Source organism: Gallinula chloropus (genome assembly GCF_964237585.1).
Source record: "Gallinula chloropus genome assembly, chromosome: Z".
In the NCBI taxonomy this organism is placed as follows: domain Eukaryota; kingdom Metazoa; phylum Chordata; class Aves; order Gruiformes; family Rallidae; genus Gallinula; species Gallinula chloropus.
Genome location: NC_140089.1, coordinates 10,064,392 through 10,085,050, shown reverse-complemented (window position 1 = coordinate 10,085,050; position 20,659 = coordinate 10,064,392).

Here is a 20,659-nt window from a genome sequence, read left to right as displayed (position 1 = left end):
AGATTTATCTCTGGGTTTAATGTTGGAGTACATTATTGAAGACATAGAATATAACAAGATTATCAATTAGCTAATGTTTTGCTTCCTGTATATTTACCACTATTTAATATTAAAATATTTGTACTTTGTCCTGAAAATCTATCACACATGAATTTACCAAGTAATACAAAATCTTTTGCACTTTAGCTATTTGGACTTAGTGTATGATACTCCTCTAGCTCTGCAAATTTATTGCACCAGAGAAATTTGATCTTTTCACCATTCCTTTCCAGGAAATGGAGTATTAGGGAGAATTGTTCCACTTGCATTCAAATTTGAATTCAGCATATTGCTGAACAGGCAATATCAGAAGAGCACTGGAGCTGATTTGGAAATGCTCTATGTAGCTGGTGGTTAACAGTGTGTCACACATTACTTTCTGTAGTAGTACCACAGTTACATCATCTTCTTATCTTGCAGTAAGTGGTTAGTACATTCGGTTTTAGAAAGAGTTATCTCACTTTTGTTTGCCATCTTTCAGTCATAAGTGGTTGTTTCACATGGAAATGTCTTTTAGTTTTCCTTCAATAAATGTTCTTTCCAAACCTACTTAAGGATTGACTGTGCATTATGGAAGGTAGACAAAATTAATTAGAACATATAATTCAACTTCCAAAGGAGGTGGTGTTCTTTGGACTGAGTCTGAATGACAGCCTTGTGCTCCATTTAGAAAAAAACCAAACTGTTCTTTGCATTCAGAGTCTGTATTTGGACTGACATAATTGATTTAAGTGTGAAATCACTGGCAAATCAGTTCCTGGCAAACAAATGATAAGGTATTGAATTTTTCATACATTTCTTAGATTCACTGGCCACAGATTGTAAAAAGGAATCTTGTTCATGTACTTCCATCTTACAGGTGTGGTTTTAAGCAAGTAAGGGAACATCTGGACTCCAAGTTTTACTCTCAAGTGACTGAAAATATTTGCATAGGAGGTATAACACTTTCAACCAAAGTGAATTTTATCTGCAACATCAACAAACTCATTTGTAAGGTATTTGTGCTTTTTAGTCAAGTAGATTCAAAACACAGGTTTTGAAACCTGCTTGCCAACATTTAGGTTGTCACCTTAGTTCTGAATTTTAGAGTGTAGGAAAAAGAGGATATAAAGTTTTTTATGCTCAAAATACAGAATCACAGAATTGTAGGGGTTGGAAGGAGATCATCAAGTCCAACCTCCTTGCCAAAGCAGGTCTTGAATCTCCAGAGAAGCAGACCCCACACACCTCTGGGACAGCCTGTCCCAATGCTCTGTCACACTCACTGTAAAGAAGTTCTTTCTTTCACAAAACAAGAAAGCAAAAAACTCCAAAACAGTAATCGCCCACATCAGTTTTTGGGGTGAATAAAGCAATTAATTTGGTATGAAAATAAAAATAAGATGTGTGTGTGGAATTCATGTGGCATGCAACCTTTTCTGCCTCTTTCTCTGTTTGCTTATTTGGGTTTATTTTTTGCCTGCTGCTGAACCAAGAAACCAATTACTTGTACATCACTAGTCCATTATAACTCTCAGCAAATGAGGAGGTTTACGTCTGTGGGGAGAGAAATGAGAATTTTTTCTACTTTTCTCAATAAAAGAATCAATCCACTGAAGCCTCAGAGGAAATCAGTTACCTCAAGGCACAGGCTGTAGAAGAATTTTTCTCCATTTGCAGCTGGAGCATCTTTGGATCTCTAATGATTCTGTATGAGAACAGTAATCTGCTGTGTGCTGGGGTTGGCTTCCTGGTGAAGGTCTGCCACTTGTGGTACACTGTTTCAGATTGTGCTAGTGCTGCTCATCCCTGACTTACTTTGTACATTCCCTAGCCCTGATTTGGTATCTCAGTGAACATGTTTCCTGTGACATCCAGCTAAAAAATATATTAAACTTTGAATTATGGTACATTTTGAAACTTCATGAGATGAAAGATGCTGATAAAGTAGTTGTTCTCTTGTGGAGCTCTGGTTGGCTAGGAAGGTATTATACTTAATGTAGGCTTCAATGCATACTTTTGTAACAATTTCTTGAGTTTTATTATTATGCTGAAGTAGTTTTGGGATCAGAACAGATCCCATTGAACCCCAAATTAGTTCTGGAAGGAACTCAGGGTTTTTTTCGCTTAATCTGGGATCCATTTATCCAGCTTTCTTCTGATGGCATGTGAATTTGGCTCATGTTATTGTAAGTTTTTTTTTACTTTTGTCTCCAAAATGTAGAAAACTACACTAGAAATACACTTTCACTACAAATATGTCTGAAAAAAAATACAATGGAAAATGGAATAGAAAAAAAGCTGAAAATATCATATACTTTCTCCCCTTCTTTTATCCTTGGAGATAAATTGAAATGAATACACTAAAACACAACCTATCTCTCTTTTCTCTGCCCCTTAAAAATGATATATGGGGAAATGAGGTATGGTTAAAATACTTCCCAATGTGCTATAGCAGCAAATGGTCCACATGTGACCTGAAACATCATCTGGTGGCACTGCTGTCGCTACTTCACTTGGTGACCCATTGCTTTAAGTCTCTACTTTCATATATTTAATTGCTTGCTCTTTGGCTATGGAAATTTCTCTTTCTTTCTATTGCTTTAGCAATAATAACAACAAAAAATCAGTAATTTTTTGCCACCTTAACATATTTACTTCAGTTACATTTTAACGGCATACTTTACACTTCATTTTGCAGCTCTTTGACTGTTTGGAATATTATCCTTGACTATTTAAATGCTTTAAAAATCTATTTATTGACAAAGGAAAAATAAATGAAGCTTTTAGTCTGATGTCTGATACATTAATTTCTACAGCTACAAACTACTACACTCCTGATTGTTGTACCTTGATCCATCAGGATGCAGACAGATTTCTTCCTACTAAGATGCTAGAGATGTTGCTCACTTCTTCAATTTTCAACAGATTTTCTTGGTGACCCTGGATAATATTTGTGTTCTATAATAACAGTGCTGGCCTTTTGCTTAAAGCACTGGTGTTCTGTCATTTTATGGTAAAGTGCAGACAGGCACAGGGCTAAAACTGTCACCCTATCTCCTGACCATGCTTCTTAAGTCTGCCAGAGTTGCTATCTTCCCTGAAGTGAGATGAGCTAAGGAAAATGTGTCAGGGACTTTCAAGGGCACAGAAACTTCAAGCATAAGAAATTCTTTTCATATTTATTTTTATAAACCAAAAAATGGCTATGTGGAATGCATACTGAACAGCCCCTCCCTGGTCTCTTTCATCTTCAGAAGAAAAGCATCATCCAGAGGATAAAACAGCAACATGATCAGTTCCAGACCAAAGTCTTTTAACACTGCCAATGTCTATTCCCATGGGACAGGTGGGGACTTGCCAGGCACAGCCAAGTGCAGATGCTGATTAGATTTCTCCTGTACTGAGGTTTCCTGCCACTGCTGCTCTGGGGAAAGACTGTGTATGTTTGACAGGGATTTTGGCAGTCTGAGAGCACAAGTCTGAGTGTAAAAAATGCAGTAACAGTAATATTTATTTTGCTTTCCCAGACCACCAAGAACCAGTGTTCCTTGTCCAGATGAGTGGCTGTGAGCCTGTGTGTATAGGTGGTACACAAGCTTTAAGAGGTTTATAAACCTCATATATCTTTGAAGATTATATGAATAGAAAGTTCCAGTACCTTCTGCTTTTAGGACAAACTTCTTCCTATCAATGGAAGATACATTTTCTTGTCTCTTGTTTTCTCTTCTTCTTGTTCAGGAATACTACATTGTGTAGCTAGATCTTGCAGCTCATGTCAAGGCAGGTACCAGGGATCTGTGCATTTGATAGACTCAAAGCCTCACCTCAAATGTTTGCTCTGTCCTTCAGTAAAGAACGTTTTATGTAGAGATTCTAGACCTAAGGCAAAGTAATCAAGTCATCAATTGTCTATATTCAGGATAGAGAATAGACAATAGGTTATTCAGGATGGAGAACAGAGAAAGTGCAAATATTTGTGTGAAGTAAGGAAAGAGTAAAAAAAAAGAAGGAAGAAAAGAAAAAACCCAAAACAACTGAACAAACCAGGGTTACTCTGTCAAACTTAAGAATAAAGGTCTGCCACCTTACATAAATTATCTGCTTGCCAGGCATTCACCTGCCAGGAATTTTACATTTCTGCATCTTAGGCTAAAGGCACAAAAAAAAAAACATTGATGGAGAATCGTATTTCTATAATCCGTCTCCTCTTTCAAATCGTCTTCAGATACAAATTAGCTTAAATCTTTTCTGAATATCAAAGAAAGACATACATAACATGGAGAAAGATTCAATTTTCTCTTGAATAAGAAATAAATGAGGACATTTTGGGGAGCAAGAATTTAACCATTACTGTCTGGCAAAATAAATGTGGGTTTTTTCCTGGAAACATGTCTTCTAGACATGATGTGATCCTTAGTACCTGATCAGCCAAATAACATCTCCTTGTCTCCTGATAGTCACCCTTTATTGAAAGCATTTCTGTATTTCACTCTTGTATTTCCGTTCATCTCCTATGTTAGTATCACACAGAATAAAGGCATTAAGTAAGATAGGTGAATGTAGCTCATTCGTGGTATTGATTGAAACGAGACAGAATGCTAGTTATTTGCTTTGGGAAAACAAGGAACTGGGCAAGTGAATTCTGAAGATCCTACTTCTAAAATGTGTGAATATTTAAATGTCTAAATGTGTGAATAATTATCCAGGCAATGAGTCTCCTGGAATGGATGAAAAAAAGATCATCAGGTTTCATGATCTGATCATGATGGAAGGTATATTTAAAAGTGAGGTTGTAAAATATAGGCAGTAATGCAAAACAGTGAAACCAAATGGCCATGGACTTCTGGTACTCTATCAGAATGCAGTAACTAACATCTAATGAAACTGAGGTCCATAGTAAATTTTAAATTATTTTAAAATTTAAGCATTTCAATCTGATCAGTGTGTATAGAAATAGCAGCAGCAGCACAGATTGACTTGCACCAGCAATTTAAGCATGAAAGAAACTCCTGTTTGACTGGCTGTTGCCAATTCTATTTGCCATTTCTGCTGGTGTTTATGAGACAGTTGGGGTTTTTTTGAGATGCAACTGTTGTGGTGTCCTGCTTCTGCCCCAAGCTGGGATCTGAGCACCATGCAGCCACTCACTCTGGGGGGTGAAAGGGGAAGGGGAAAAGAAAAAAAAACCCTAAAGGTGAACCTCATGAGTAGGAATAAGGACAGTTTACTAGGACAAAAGAGATAGAAACAGCAACAATAGGACTTTTATAGCAAAGATATATGAAACGGGTGATACACAAGGCAGTTTCTCACCGAACTGCACAACTCAGGCCATACAGCTCAGAGCTATCCCGAAAGTGGATGTCCCCAGTAACTCCTTGTCCCTGGAGCCTCCTCCCCGCACTCCCCCCCATCCCGTCCCATCCTGTCTCGCCTCCCACCCCCCTGTCCTATCCTGTCCCTCCAGCCCCTCCTTTATGCTAAGCATGACTAACGTAATTGGTATGGAATACTCTCTCTGGTTACTTTGGGTCACCTGTCCCGGCTGTGTCCCCTCCCAGTTTCCTAGGCACCCCCACCTTCTCATTAGCAGGGCGTTATGAACAACTGAGAAGTCCTTGACTGCTTGGAAACAACTAAAAACATCAGGGTGTTACCAGCACAGCTCTCAGCCTAACTCCCAAACACTACTACACCAGCTGCTAGAAAGAAATTAACGCTCTCCTAGCCAAAACCAGGAGAGCAACTATGGAATACTCATGGCATTGAGATACGGCATCACAGGACTCTATGATCAAAGGTTTTAGTCTCAACATCCTATATGTTGGTGCTTCAGACTCACAACTATGTAGCCTGTCAGAACCAGATGTACTATATCCTGTGTATAGGTCTCCTCCTGCAGACATCTAATATACAGCATCCAACCAGCTTCAAATAAGCATTTATCTGTATTATACAAGCACCTTAAAGCAAAACTCTTTTTTAAATAGGTGAAATCAGTCAAGATGTCCAGATACAAACGAGCAATTAAAAAGCAGCCCTGTCTGTTGCCTGCATTTACAATTTGATAAGGATCTTACTGTGTTGAGAACTATATGAAATACAGTTTTTGCCTCAGGCAAAATAGACTTGGCAGGGAGAGATTAACTTAATTTATTATCAATTAACATAAAAAATCAACTACTGATTTAGGCATCGAGGAGCAAAACCAAAACATTTAAGCACACCTTCCCCTTTCACGGGCTCAGTTTCACCCCAAACAGCCTCATACCCTATGCTGAGTCTTCATTCCCATAATTTTCCCTGTAGGTTAAGTGGAAGGAAAAAAAGGTGTCATTCTCATCAGGCTATTTTAGTGTGCAGAGATAAATGAGCGAGAAAAAGCACAAACCCTTTCCTCTGAACATCTGCTGTTTTGGGGAATAAATAACAGGCTCTGGAGAGTTTTGTAAAACACTACACTCCATTAAGAAAATTCAGATGTCTGAGGCACATCCAAGACTCCCTGGCATTAGCTGAGGCCTGCTATGTGCTTCTGTGAGGCTACTCTACAGAATTAATGTTGTTAATGTCAGAGGAAATTATTTGAGTTAGACAAATTTATTGGAGCTAACCCATCATTCTTCTATGACAAAAATGTTTCAAGGACAACATGTAAAAAGATTTCTTTTTTCCTTTTGGTTTTTTTTTTTTTTGAGAAGACACAGGAAATGATGCAAATTGCAATAAATTGCATCTGTTTTATGCAAACCAGAATGCAAGGTTGTTATCTCATTCTGAGATTTAGATCTTAATTATATTTGTGCTAGAGAATTTGATCTGTTTCAAGGAGAAGGACGTGAGAATGCCATTGGGAAAGAAAGGAGCATAAAACATCTTAGCATGATAAAGCAGTGGTCTCCAGTTGCTGAACTGTTAGTATGACTTTCAGATGCTCAGCTTTCTGCAACATGGTAAATCTGATTTTAGTTATGAAGCTAGCGGAGAGCAATAACCATCCTTACGTAAACAGTAAAAAAACCAAAGTGTTTGCTTAGGCAATCTGGTGTGTTTCTAGTAAATCTTTGTCTAACCATGGAAGAACAAGGAAAAAGATAATAATTTTATAAGAGCATTTGAAAGACCTAGGAAAAAAATGGGTGAAGCATGGAGCTAAGTTCTTTTTCTCTGGTCTGAAATCAATACAACAATTTTCAAACAAGGTTCAAACTTGGAAAGACTGGCATTCCAGAAAGTTTAATTTCTTTAATCTGTTGCATTTATTGGCATTAATACCTTGAGCTTTAAATGGTTATTGCAAATTCCTGTTTAGACTGAAGTTTGCTGCTTTTTGCTTTTGTAAATGATAGCTTGCATATTAGAGACTTCATCTATTTTATTCAACTCATTTTCTCTGTTGTGGTAATACCTCTCTTTGTGATCTTGTGTCTTTTAAAAGCTTTGGGTTTATGTTAGATGTTTTGTGAACCAATCCTGTGTTTCAGTGGAAGTCCAGCACAGACAAGCACATGTCCATCTGGGTCGGTCTCATCACCGATTTGCAGTGTGTTTAGACCTCCCTGGTGGAATATTTAATTTTTGAACATACCTTCCTCCAAACTATGTGAAAACTGAATGCTTTACACCAAAGTTCTAATATTACCTAATCTATAATCTAAACATAAAACCTCCTTATATGCACAGTCTTATTAACCTGTTTACAATGAAACAACGTTTTCCTTTAGAACTGAAATCACCACTAAATGCAGGAGAAATATTATTACTCACTTGATGCCTCTTCAGAGAAAGAATAAAGTATCTCTATTACAAAAAGTATTAGTTCCACTGTACTTATCTGAAAATTATTACTACATTTTGCAATAACAGAACATTGACTTAGTGATCAATTTCTCATTTATTTGGTGTTTACATTGTTGAAATGATTGCTTCACATTCCATGTATTCTGAATTTTCTAAAGTGTTCTTTCTTTCTACCTAAGTCATTTTTGTTTGTCCTTTCAATGTCATGGGAAATCTGGCACCCACTGTCCTTTAGACTTGCTAAGGCAGATGGGCATGCAGTCTCATTACTGTCTTCTACTTCTCGCAAAACACCTTCCTACATATGTTCCCTACACAGGTCTAACTACTACACTCCAAATAATAGCAGGGTTATAGTGACCAAAAAAAAAAAAAAGGATATCTGCAGAAACTTTTATCAGTAAAGGACTGTAAAAAAAAGATTTTTAAAAAAAGCATCAATACAGGCAGTCCCTGGTTAATAGTGGATAATTTTGCCTATGCTTAAAAAAATAAAAGCAATCTCTCTCTCGCTAATGGTAAAAAGCTGTTACTGTTTTTTCAGTCAGTGCTTTTTCCTCTGCACGGATTTCCTCATCTTCACTGCTAATAAAGGCAGTTTCATCAGCGAACACTTTGACATTGAACTGAAGTAGAAGTTTCACGGCCTGGGGAGAACAGATGGTCAAAGGATGCATTTTATGCTTTCAGGAATTTCTGTGCCGTTGCTATCCAAAAATGCAAAACAAACAGGTAGCCTGAAGGAAAGTGAATAGCAACAAGGGCAATTTGTCTAGTGTTTCTATTTCAGGGTCATGCCTTCACACCATCAGTAGGACTGTTGAGAGGTCTGAACCTGGTTGAGTAACAAGCAAGTAGAAGCATCTGAAGCTGAGCTGAGGCCCTGTATGTTCTCCTTCATCATTGCCATCTTGCAGAGTGGCTCTCCTCTCCACCTGGGAACTCTAAATGGCAGATGATTCCCTTGAGTCTCTGGAGCATGAGTTACCTGTTTTGTGCTTCTTGATCACATGCAGGTCTTAAGCCAGTGTAGGGTCAGGAAGCTTGATCGTTCCCTTGTCAAGTAAAAAAAAAACACCACATTTCCACTTCATGAAACTTCAGCTTGCTGTTAGTCAAAGTCAAAACATCGAACTTAATTTATATACATTAAAACATTTTGAAATGTGACACTGTTGAGATGCTATATATAAACTTGTCTGTCATATTTGTAGTCAGGTTATGATAGGTATAATACTAAGAACCTGAATATATTTTATTCATTTAAAGTGAAATCTGAGCATTGACGTAATTATGTTATGCTCCAGGTAAAACAGTTCTGGATCTGGACCAGGAAAACTTGCTGTAAGTGGTGCAGACACAAGGAAACATTGGTTGGTATCACTAGAAGAACTGAAATAGAATCATAGAAAGATAGAATGTCTTGGGTTAGAAGGGATCCTTAAAGATCACCTGCTCAATTCCCCCTGCCAGGGGTAGGGACATCTTCCACTAGATCAGATTTGTCAAATTCCCATCTAACCTGGCCTTGAACATTGCTAGGGAAGGAACAGCCACAGCTTCTGTGGGCAACTTGTGCCAGTGTATCACCACTCTGACAGTAAAAAATTTCTTCTTTGTGTCCAATGTAATCTATCCCCGTCCAGTCGAAACCTGTTGCCCCATATCCTGTCACTAAAGTACCAGGTAAAACATCTCTCTCCATCATTCTCATAGGACCCCTTCGCATACTGAAAGGCCACAGTATGGTCTTGATGGAACCTTCTCTTCTCCAGGCTGAACAACACAAACTCTCCCTGCCTGTCTTCACAGCAGAAGTGCTCCAGCCATCTGATCATCTTTGTGGTCTCCTCTCGACTCCCTCCAACAGGCCCATATCTTTCTTGTGTTGGGGACCCCAGACATGGATGCAGTACTTCAGGTAGGGTCTCATGAGAGTGGAGTAGAAGGGGAGAATTGTATTGCTCAAACTTCTGAGCACCTTTCTTTTTATATAGACTAGGATACAGAAAGGCTGGATGAGATCCAGAGACTGGGGATCATAATTTGCATCCTAATTTTTTCAAAACTTTAATTTTATGCAAAGTGATATTAGGGGGTTATGTATTAACGTTTTTTCTATTAGAGAAGTTGAGGAATAGAACTTCATAGAATTCTTATCCTATCATTTTTGACAGCATAATCTAAATGGAAATTGGTGCTGAAATGTTATTTTTTAAATGTAGAGGTGCAAATGGGCTTTAGGAATGGATAAGTTTCTAAGTCTAAATAACTGTATTAAGAAATATTTATTCAGATAACTCAGTGGAAGAGAGAATGGCTGGTGAAGAATTTGTGGCTGAAAAACAGGGCGTTCAAAAGCCAGAATCATTTTTTTCCAGTCTAGATCCATTTTCTGTCTTTCCAGTTAGGTTGTGTGATAGTTTCTTCTTGCCTTCCTCAGGGTGGAATGGGCCCATTTTCAGGCATAATGAGTATCCTACTCTAATACAAGTCTTGCTATTGTGTTTTAGCTCAGGTGTGACAGTTGTTCCTCTGTGTGGAGGGACCTGACAAATACTGCTTTTAACATTGTGTAAATCTCATGTTGAGCCAGTATGGAGTCTCAGGATCAACATTACCTTTAATACCTCCTCTTCAAAGTACTTTCCTCCAGTTACAGGCTTGTCACTTTCAGGCTGATTGTGTGAGGATTTGCAACTTTCTCCCTTCAGGTTTGGGTTCATATTTCAGTCCTCTGCTACTGTTTATAGTTTAGTGCCTGCAATTATGTTCTACTAGATTCAACACCAGTGTTTGCAACACTAATAAAGCAGGATGAGATTTGTTTTAGAAGGCCATCATTGTAACAAATACACCCAGGAAAAAAATTTATCAGTGGAAATAGCTTGGAGTCTTGTGCAGCTAATGTGACACTTTTTTAGTTATGCTGAGCATATTTTCCTTTGTTTCTACCTGATATTCCACAATCACTTCAAGAGAGGTGTGTTATCACCACGTTGAACAGAGTCCTCTTTGCCTTCATTTAGTTACTGGAAGAATCATGGCAGCAGTTCCTGGTCAGTAGAGGAATTCAAGAAGATAGGAGTCTTTTTTTCAACATAAATCAGATTACTTAACACTTTTTAATCTTCCAAATTCCAAAATGTTTTCAGTCGTTCCACTGTTCTGGGAAGAGAGTGTGTAGTAATGTGGACTAGCTGCACACTCTTCTAGAGAAGAAATATTCTGGAAAATGTGAACATATGACAGATGTTTGAATGTGGTGGTTTCTTACAGGAGAATTGATGTTCTGCAGGGCTCACTGATTTATTTGAGTTACTCTGCTTGTAGGACATCTGCCTCCCATCCTTTACTTTGACAGTCTGTAAAATGGCAAATTGTCTTCAGATGCTCACACTCGTTTTTAATGCCAGTAGGTCCTGAGAAATTAACAGCGCACCGGTGTTCATTGTGCTATTCCCAAATCCTGCATAACCTGCACATTGCAGCACTGTTTCTTCTGTAGGAAAAAATGTCTTTTGAGCAGATACGTTTTGGAAAACCTTCCACCTAAATCCATAAGAATATTATCACCCACAATGGAATTATTAAGAAATATTCATTTCTTCAAGGCTCGTTGGAAGTGAAACATTTGTTGTATGTATTAACTACTGTCACATTACATACCAATAGAAGCTTTCTTGATGATAGATTGAGAACAAAAGTGGCAGGAATACATGTGAAAATCAAGAGATGTTTGGCTTGATGGGTAAAGCTTGATGGGTGAGGCTCAATGGGTAAGGCTGTGTTCATTATTTCAAGAGGAGAATTGGCTTCATCAGCAAAAGATTGCCTAAATGAGAGAGACATGGATGTAATATCTCAGGGCTTGATGAGAAAGTCTTTTGAAAATGAACAACCTCATAAATAATCATATGCCAGAAGTTTTGATGGTTGAAATAATTGAAATAAATAAAGTAGAAAGTCAAAATAATGACAGAGAAAAAAACTAAATCCCCAAATAGCTGCTGGCTTTCCTCAGACTCCACGGTCTCTATGTGTATACTAACTTCACTCTTGCAGAATTTTAGCTGCACTGTTTTATTGGAGACTGACCACAGGGTCTCATATCTGAGGTGACTATTGAGTAAAATCAGCTCCACAGAAACATCTACAGCTGTGCAGGTACAAATACATATTCCTTACTTTACGACTGCCTGGCAGCAATTTCTGGTATAGATTTGTAAGCGTTGCTTCATAGATTACTCCTGGGAAGAAACTGTGTACAGCAGGCATGATATGATTGCTTTCAGCTCCTATAATTAATCAAAGAATGGTCAGAGCTTCTAGGCAAAAAGCACTGCAACAGTATTTTTGATAATATTCCCCAAACTATTTCCATGTTTGTGATTTTTCCAACTGATTAGGCTCAGTGTCTGGCCTAAAGAAAATAGTCTAAAGAGATTGGCAAATACCAGCTTGAAAGTCAGAGTACCTGATCTTTCTGCTATCTTTTATGTAGTATGTGCAAACAATTTTTCAACTTCTCTGGAAAAAAAAAGAAGTGTATTTCTTTTTTCTATACCTTTTCAATCCCAACTCACCCTTTCCTTTCGTAGAATCACAGGATATCCTGAGTTGGAATGGACCGATAAGGATCATGAAGTCCAACTACTAGCTCCAACTTTGATCTGTGATCAAAGCATCTGTGTTTTCTGGGCAGGGAAGTAAGAACCACCTGCAATTACAAGTGTGAACAATTCTTTCCTTTATTGCAGGCACTGAGCTATAGCGAGGAATTAAAGGTAAGGAAGTGGTGCCCTGGGAAACGTGAATGCTTAGTGAAGACGCAGGAACCTTTTACAATACCCAACCAGTTTGTGCTCCATGTTGCCATAAACGCTGTATCCAACAGTACTGAGAGTATAAAAGAGGTGACTATGTAATAAAAAAAAAGTTAACAGGTTAATTTTGTTAATATGGTGAACAATGAATCTCTACAATTACAGACCCCATGGAAGTGAGAAATCACATTTGCAGTTAATATACGTGGGTGGGTTTACTGAAATTAATAGGTCTTTATGAATCAAGTTATCAGTAGGAATGAATTTCTTCTGTGACCTGTTAATAAAGACATAATTCTCTGATAAATGCAGGATTTTGTCATTAGTCCATTGATTGCTTTATCATTTTTTCTTTAGTGGATATTCTATAATAAAGATTTTTATACCGTGTTCAGTCTGAGTGTAATTAAAATGCTAGTATATTTCATGTACCTTTTTTTGGATTCAGAGCAAAACCATAGGACTGCACTGCAGAATACCATTTTAAACCAAAGGCATTATTTCCAAATGTGCTGCAAACATCAGAAATTAGACTTCCCGATATGAGCAGGTTGGAAGCTTGCCAGGGGACTAGAACCTCTCCCTTATGAAGAGAGCCTGAGGAACTTGGGAGTTTTTAGCCTAGAGAAGACTGAAGGTTGATCTTATAAATACTTCCAAATACTTCAGGGGTGGGTGTCAGGAGGATGAGGTCGGTCTTTTTCCTCCTAGTGACAAGACAGGAGGCAATGGATATATACTTGATCATAGGAAGTTCCACCTATACCTGAGGAGGAACTTCTTTCTGTGTGGGTGGCAGAGCACTGGGACAGGCTGCCCAGAGAGGTTGTGGAGTCTCCTTCTCTGGAGACATTGAAAACCTGCCTGGAATCTGTCCTGTGCAGCCTGCTCAAGGTGATCCTGCGCTGGCGGGGGGGTTGGTCTAGATGATCTCCAGAGGTCCGTTCCAACCCTTATCATTCTGTGATTCTGTGATCTCCTTTTTTAGATCACTTATTAAGACTACAGGATCAAGTGGGAAATTAAAGCATTTGTTAGCTTTTTTCTAGCTTGTAGCTATAAAGATTTTATTAAATGTTGTATTTTAGAACACCACAAATTCTTGGCCAAGAAATCCTACAGGAATTTTCATTGATCAATTAATGTAATATCTTCTGATTATGTAAATTTATATTTAATTGCATGCAACTGGGAATGGTGAATGTCCTTAAACAATAATATCATTCAACTAGATCTAATTATATTGCTCTAACATTAAGATATAATTTTAATACCAGATTCTTTTGAGATAAATTGAATATTTTGCAGCTGTAGCAGTTTGAAAGCTCAGCTCAAATGCTGTGGACATCCACTGTGCTCATTGCAATGTTACCTGAGTCAGCTTAAACTCACTTCCTGAATGGCTGAATTTATACCAATATCATTGGTATATAGAATTGATACATATAGGATTGATATACATATAAGTATCTATCATATATATATATATATATATGATTTCTACCTATATAATTTACCCAGTATCTGTATTTAAACATTGTTGCCTTTTGGTAAGGCATGGCGACCTGGTTCAGGAACGGCAACGGCGCCACACTCTGGCAGCACGGTCCATCAGCTCACAGACACCAATGTGGTGGACGGCAAATGGCGTTTATTAGAGAGGGGCGCGGGGCTTTATAACCCAGGGATCGGATGTCACTTCCGTCCGCTTACCTCACCGGCTACCTACTATTGGTTACCTAAGGAGAGGGGGGGGTCCTACCTTTCCGTACAGCCCGAAATCTTCCGACCGCCAGGCTCTATCTACCGACATCTGACACAGGCTTCAGCAGTAGCTGCTGTTGAGCTTCAACCAAGCTAAAAAGAAGAGTCATTTGTGTTCCTGCTTTGTTACATGTCCCTTAGCTTTGAATCTGTACATCTCACCTATAACTACATGTCTTGTTAAACAGCCTCTTGTGGCAGAGCCTGCCAGAAGTGTTGGAAACAGCAGATAACAGCGCCAGCTTGTTTCCCTTCTCCCCACCATTGTTCTGATTACAGTAATAAATTACAAGTGGATTTCTCTTGTCAGTAAATTATTTCAGAGAAATGTTTCAATTTCAGTCATTTCTGAAGATATTCTGAATCCTATTTTAATTTTCTTGATGATTTCAACGGGAAAAACAATTGGAAAGTTTTTGGTGTGTGGTTTTTGGGGTTTTTTACCCTCTAATTTTTGCTGTTTTTCAGAGCTCTGGAATAGGCTGCCCAGGGAGGTGGTGGAGTCTCCATCTCTGGAGATATTCAAGACCCGTCTGGACGCCTATCTGTGCAATATCAGCTGGGGAGCTGCTTTGGCAGGGGGGTTGGACCCCATGATCTCTCAAGATCCCTTCCAACCCCTAGGATTCTGTGATTCTGTGGTTCTACACTATTAAGTGGAATTAAAAAGAGCCTCTAAGCTTTGGTCTTCAGGGACCATGGCAATATGGCCTCAAGTAAAACCACACATGAAACATGTTGCTAGTCTGTTAATTTCTCCCATTTCTCATTACTGGGTGCCTGAATTATAGCATCCTCATTTCTCCCTCCTGTCAGACATGGAAAATAAAAGCATTATTCAGAATGCAGGGGAAATACTCAGCTAGTTCTTACTAAAAGAATCAGGAAGAATTGTTAGAAATTGTGTGACCATTGCTGCAGCATGTATGGAATGAAGTGAATGGGAATGAAAGTGAATTTTCATGTAGTGCATCTACTCCAAAGCTGGAAACAAATGTTGTATCATGAGGCTTAAATATACTGGTTTACAGTTTGTATTTATTAAATTCAAGCATTCCCCAGACATTACAAACATTTAACTACATTCAATTTCCATTAGCTATTGGAACTAGGGAGTGAACTTGCCTGTGAACTATAAATTCATAGCCTAGTAAAGGAAAGAACAAAGAACTCATTTTTGATTGTAAAAACAGGGTAAGACTGAAAAACATTTTCTTAGCCATTTTTAGAAGGAAGTCATTTCGTCATTTCCATGTCTCAGAAAAGAACAGACTTTCCAGATTCTTCTTTTTGTGGGGAAAAAATATGTTCCTCTGTAACAAAAAGTTAGAAGGACAGTTTCCTCCAAAGCTTGAAATAGCAAATTTGAAGAGTATAAATATTAAATAAGGAATTAAATATATAATCTAATCAAGTTAGTCTCACAGAAATAACTTCAACTGAGATATCACTTTGAGGATAATGCTTTTTATATAGAAATACAAATGTCTTTGATGATAAGAACCTAATCAAAAATAACTGATACCACATTTTCATAATCAAGTGCATCAACAAGCCCTGACATCACATAAATTGGTGTGTAAAAAGCATCAGTATAGTTTATCAATTATGAATATAACCTATTGAAACACAGTAAAGATCACAGTTTAGAAGTAGCTGCTAGTAAAGCTGTTTACATGAGGGTAAATGGATAGGAGGAGAGTCTTTTCTCATGAACGAACATGTGAGTCATCTGAAAGAACCCCACATTGTTCTGGCTTTGCATGGTTTGGTTTTGGTGAAGAGGGGTGGGCAGTAGGGGTGGCTCCTGCAAGAAGCAGCCAGAAGCTCACTGCAGGCCCAACAGAGCAAACACCAGCCAACTCAAGCCCAGAGTCATCGCTGACCAAGGCTGAGCCAATCAGCGATGGTCACAGTGCCTCTGGGAACCACATTTAGGAGGGAAAAAACCCACAAGCAGCTGCATTTTGCCCCCAGAGAAGGGAGTGAGAAGATGTAAGAAACTGTGCAGGCACCAAGGCCAGAGAAGGTGGTTGAGGAGGTGCCCCCGCAGCCCATGGAAAAGGCCGAGACCCCACCTGCAGCGTGAGGAGAGGCCCCACGCTGGAGCAGGTGGAGACATACAGGAGATGCTGTGACTTTGGATGAAGCACCAGGCCACAGATCTACAACTTCATGGAGAGAGACAGGAGGAGAAAGAGAGAGAGATCCAAGAGAGAGCAGGTTTGCTGGTGGGGGAGAAGGCCTGTGACTCCATGGAGAGCCAGGCTGGAGCAGTCTGGGCCTGAGAGACTGACAACATTCTGTGATTTATGACTGCACCCCACAGAAGTGATCCACACCGGGGCAGCTGGTGAAGAGCTGAAGCCCTTTGGGAAAGGACTCCTGTGGAAAAGGCTCGTGGAGGACTGTCTCCCATGGGTGGGACCCCACAGTGCAGCAATGGAAGGGTTTGAGGAGCCTTAACCTGCTGAGATTACTGATGGCTTCTTCTCATCTGCCCAGCCTCAGCTAGGTCATCCCTGGACTATTTGTGCTTGTGATCAAACATGTCAAAACATGAAGTGTTGCCAGGCTCCAAGTTCCAGGACTACGGAAATGATGACATTTTCAATCCGCACAGGTGCCAGTGCCAGCCAGAGCACTACCTGTGCAAGAACGCCTGGAGCAGGTGGCACACCGTGACGTCAGCTGGAAGTGGGCTGTGATGTCACGTTGCTAGGTGCTTCTCTTGGGGTGCCGGCAGAGTCTGGCCCAGTCTGGCTCGTGCCTGGACTCCCACTGAGCGTGCCTGCGAGGTGTGGAGGCTCGAGCCAGGCTTCTCTAGGTGCTGAGCGGTGTTTCGGTGTCTGCCATCGGCAGCTATTGGTGCCCGTCCCGGAGCTGTGCCCTGTGTTTCCCCGGCCCTGCCTGGCTGAGGCAGCTGGACACTGTGTGGTGTGCTTTCAGTAGCGGAGGTGAGCTGTGTGAGGACTCGTGGCTATTGGGTGGCCATGGGGTGGGCCGTGGGGCATGGAGAGCTGGGAGGGTGTCCTTCTGGAGCCAGGGGCCTGGACATGCTTCCTCCGCTCGTCTTGCCAGGACAGCCAGTGACTGTGGCCCCTCTCCCTTCTGCAGTGCAGTTCTCCCCAGCCCGCAGCAAGAAGCCAGTATGGCCACAGAGGAACAGTGGAGCTGCCCCATCTGCCAGGATGCTCCAGATGACGTGGCTTATGTGACACCCTGTCGCCACAAGTTCTGCCTGGGCTGCATCCTGCGCTGGGCAAAACAGAAGTCATCATGTGCCCTGTGCCGGCAGCATGTCAACAGCGTCCGCTTCTCCCTGCGGTCCGAGGACGATTTCTTGGAGATACATCTTAGACCACCACCAGATCCACAGGACGACGATGACAACGTGCAAGATCAGGGGAGAGCGGAACCAGCAGCCGGCACAGAGGTGTCTGGCTTCCCACCTGAGGCCTGGGCAGCCTTCTTCCAGCATTCTGAGGAGGCACTGGAGCCCCTGCTGCCCTGGCTGCAACAGGGGCTGCTGTCGGCATCTGAGTGGTGGGAGGCACGTGTTATGCAGAGCATCATCATCTCCACTCTGTGTGACCACGGGCTGGATGAGTTGGCGTTGGTCCGTTCACTCCAGCATGTCCTGCACGACCAGACAGTGACCTTTGTGCGCCAGCTCATCGAGGCTGCTGCTGAGCGGTGCGGGGAGCAGATGCTCCAGTACACAGAACAACTGGACTCCGAGGCTGCTGAGGAGCAGGAGGACAGCCCTGCAGCCAGCCCTGGGCCTGCCCTCTCCCCTGGGGGGACTTCCACCTCCTCCCCAGAGGAAACTCCTGCCTCCTCACCGGAGGGGACTCCTGCGCCCTCCCCTCAGCCGACTCCTGCCCCCTCGCCGAGGATCACCACTGCCCCCAACCCCAGCATGGAGGAGGAAACCTTGGAGGAGATGGGGCAGGTGGAGGAAGCTCCCTCCACTGCTGCCCAGGGCAGGGACTTGTCACCCAGGAGGAGTCCCACCTCCTCACCCCGGCGCCCCCCTAAGAGGAGGGCCAGTGGCTCCCCAGACGACCATTCAGATCCAAAGAGGCCACACCGCCGGCAAGATTAGGGAGCCCCTGGAACCACCGAAGCCGGGCTTGGGCCAGCAGCTGGGGCATACACCAGTCCCCATGGGCACCCCGCAGCACCTGCTCTTTTTCTCTGTCTTTTCCTTTACTAAATAGTATGTACAATAGGATAGTTACTTGTTTGGAATTAGAGAGCCCTTGTAGTAAAGTCCCAGTTCTTTACCATTTCCTATTTCACCTTCCTGATACTCTGTTTGTTGTTTTATTGCTTTGGTTTCCATTTTTTGTTCTACCTCATAAGGAATAAAGCATTTACCACATTTACTTGACTCTGAAAAGGACAATGTGTTCTCATTGACTGTCATGGCTTTGCCCCTGCTGAGACCTGAGCACCACACAAATGCTTGTTCTTTAATAGGGGAGGGGCGAGGGGGGTGTAATTCAGGGAGGTGGTAAGGGAGGGAGAGGAAAAACCCACGAAACCAAAACCTTGTGGGATGGGATAAGGAGAGTTTACTGGGATAGCAGAAAGATAGACAGAACAATAATAACAGGAATTTAGGGCAAAATTTATGAAACTGGTGGTGCACAAGGCAGGGTCTCAGCAAACTGCACAACTCACACCGCACAGCTCAGAGCTGCACTGAAACTGGAACATCCCCAAAAATGCGTCTCCTGGAGCCGCCTGCTCCTCTCCCCACCAGCCCCCTTTTTGTGCTGAGCATGACATCATTGGTATGGAATACCCCCTTTGGCCAGCTCGATTCACCTGTCCTGGCTGTGTCCCCTCCCTTCCCACTAGCAGTGACCTATCAACAACTGAAAAGTCCTTGACTGCTTGGCAACAACTAGAACATCAGTGTGGGACCAGCACTGCTCTCAGCCTCACTAACTCCCAAACACAGCATTGCACCCACTGCTAGAAAGTAAGTAACTCTATCCCAGCTGAAACCAGGACATTATCCACCCCTTATTCCATACCATTTACATCATGACCTGGTCCAACAATTCCCTCAGGTATGACCAGTTTCCTGTTTCACACACACATGTATATATGTACATATAAACACAGACACACACACACACTCAGATATGCCATAATGGGGGGGAAGAAGGGAGTAAACATGACTAGAGTGTAGTCAGCTAAGAAGGGAGGGGTAGGGGGAAGGTGCTTTAATATCTGTTCTCACTTCTCATTACCCGACTCTTGTGGCACTGTGTGTGCAGGGCAGTGTCATCAATTAGAGGGTTTTCTTTCCTTTGTTCTGTGTTGAGTCTGTTTGGCCTGTGATGCTGGTTGCAGAATGCTCTCTCCCTGTCCTTATCTTGACTCCTGCGACTCTTAATATCTATATTCTCCCCTGTCCAGCTGAAAAAAGGGAATGATAGAGTGGCACTGGTAGGTGTCTAACCTCTAGCCAGGGACAAACAACCTCAGGGTTAAAATGTGTAGCTGCTCTAACAAAACCCCTCAAATGGCTACAGCCACATTTTACTGAAATCCAAACCATGTAAATAATTTCTAGTCTCAAAACGTGCAAAATCTCCTTGTATTAAAGCTATATTAATTAATTGTCTCTTGAGCTACATCATTGAATCAGGCTTCTGGGCACATCTGAAAACTAAGAACTTCTATTCACACGGATTTAGAGACAGTCACACCATTGCTTTCACTGGTGATAGGACAGGTAGTTCTGCATGCAGCAGCTTTGAAAGCCAGTAAATCTTTCCAGTGCTCCTGGACATAGAACCCTGTCATCTTTCTTTCCTGATGTCTTAAGTGGTGGGGTTTTTTCTTCTCTCATTCTTCAGGTTTCTGCACCTTGTTGCTTTTGAGAGATTCTATTCCAGAGAGCTGCCTTCCTCTCCAGGCACCTCACCCAGCCGCAACTTTGTGCTTAGATTTGTCCTCTTGCTTTTCACATTACTCAGCAGAGCAGGCATGGAATGAGCAGAATTACGTTGTTTTGATGCCCATGTTGCTCTCTGTGCGCTTCGCTTCAAACCACATGAACTCCTTAAAGCACAGAAACCTGTGTGTAGCCCCTAAGGTAACACAGGTGTTATCTCAGTTTTCAAACTCATTTAATACAGGTATTAATGACTCACTTAAAGAAAGGCCTGTGTGAAGTTCATTCTGGACTGTTGTTCTCAGTGGTTTTAAGGCCTTTTAAGTTTTCT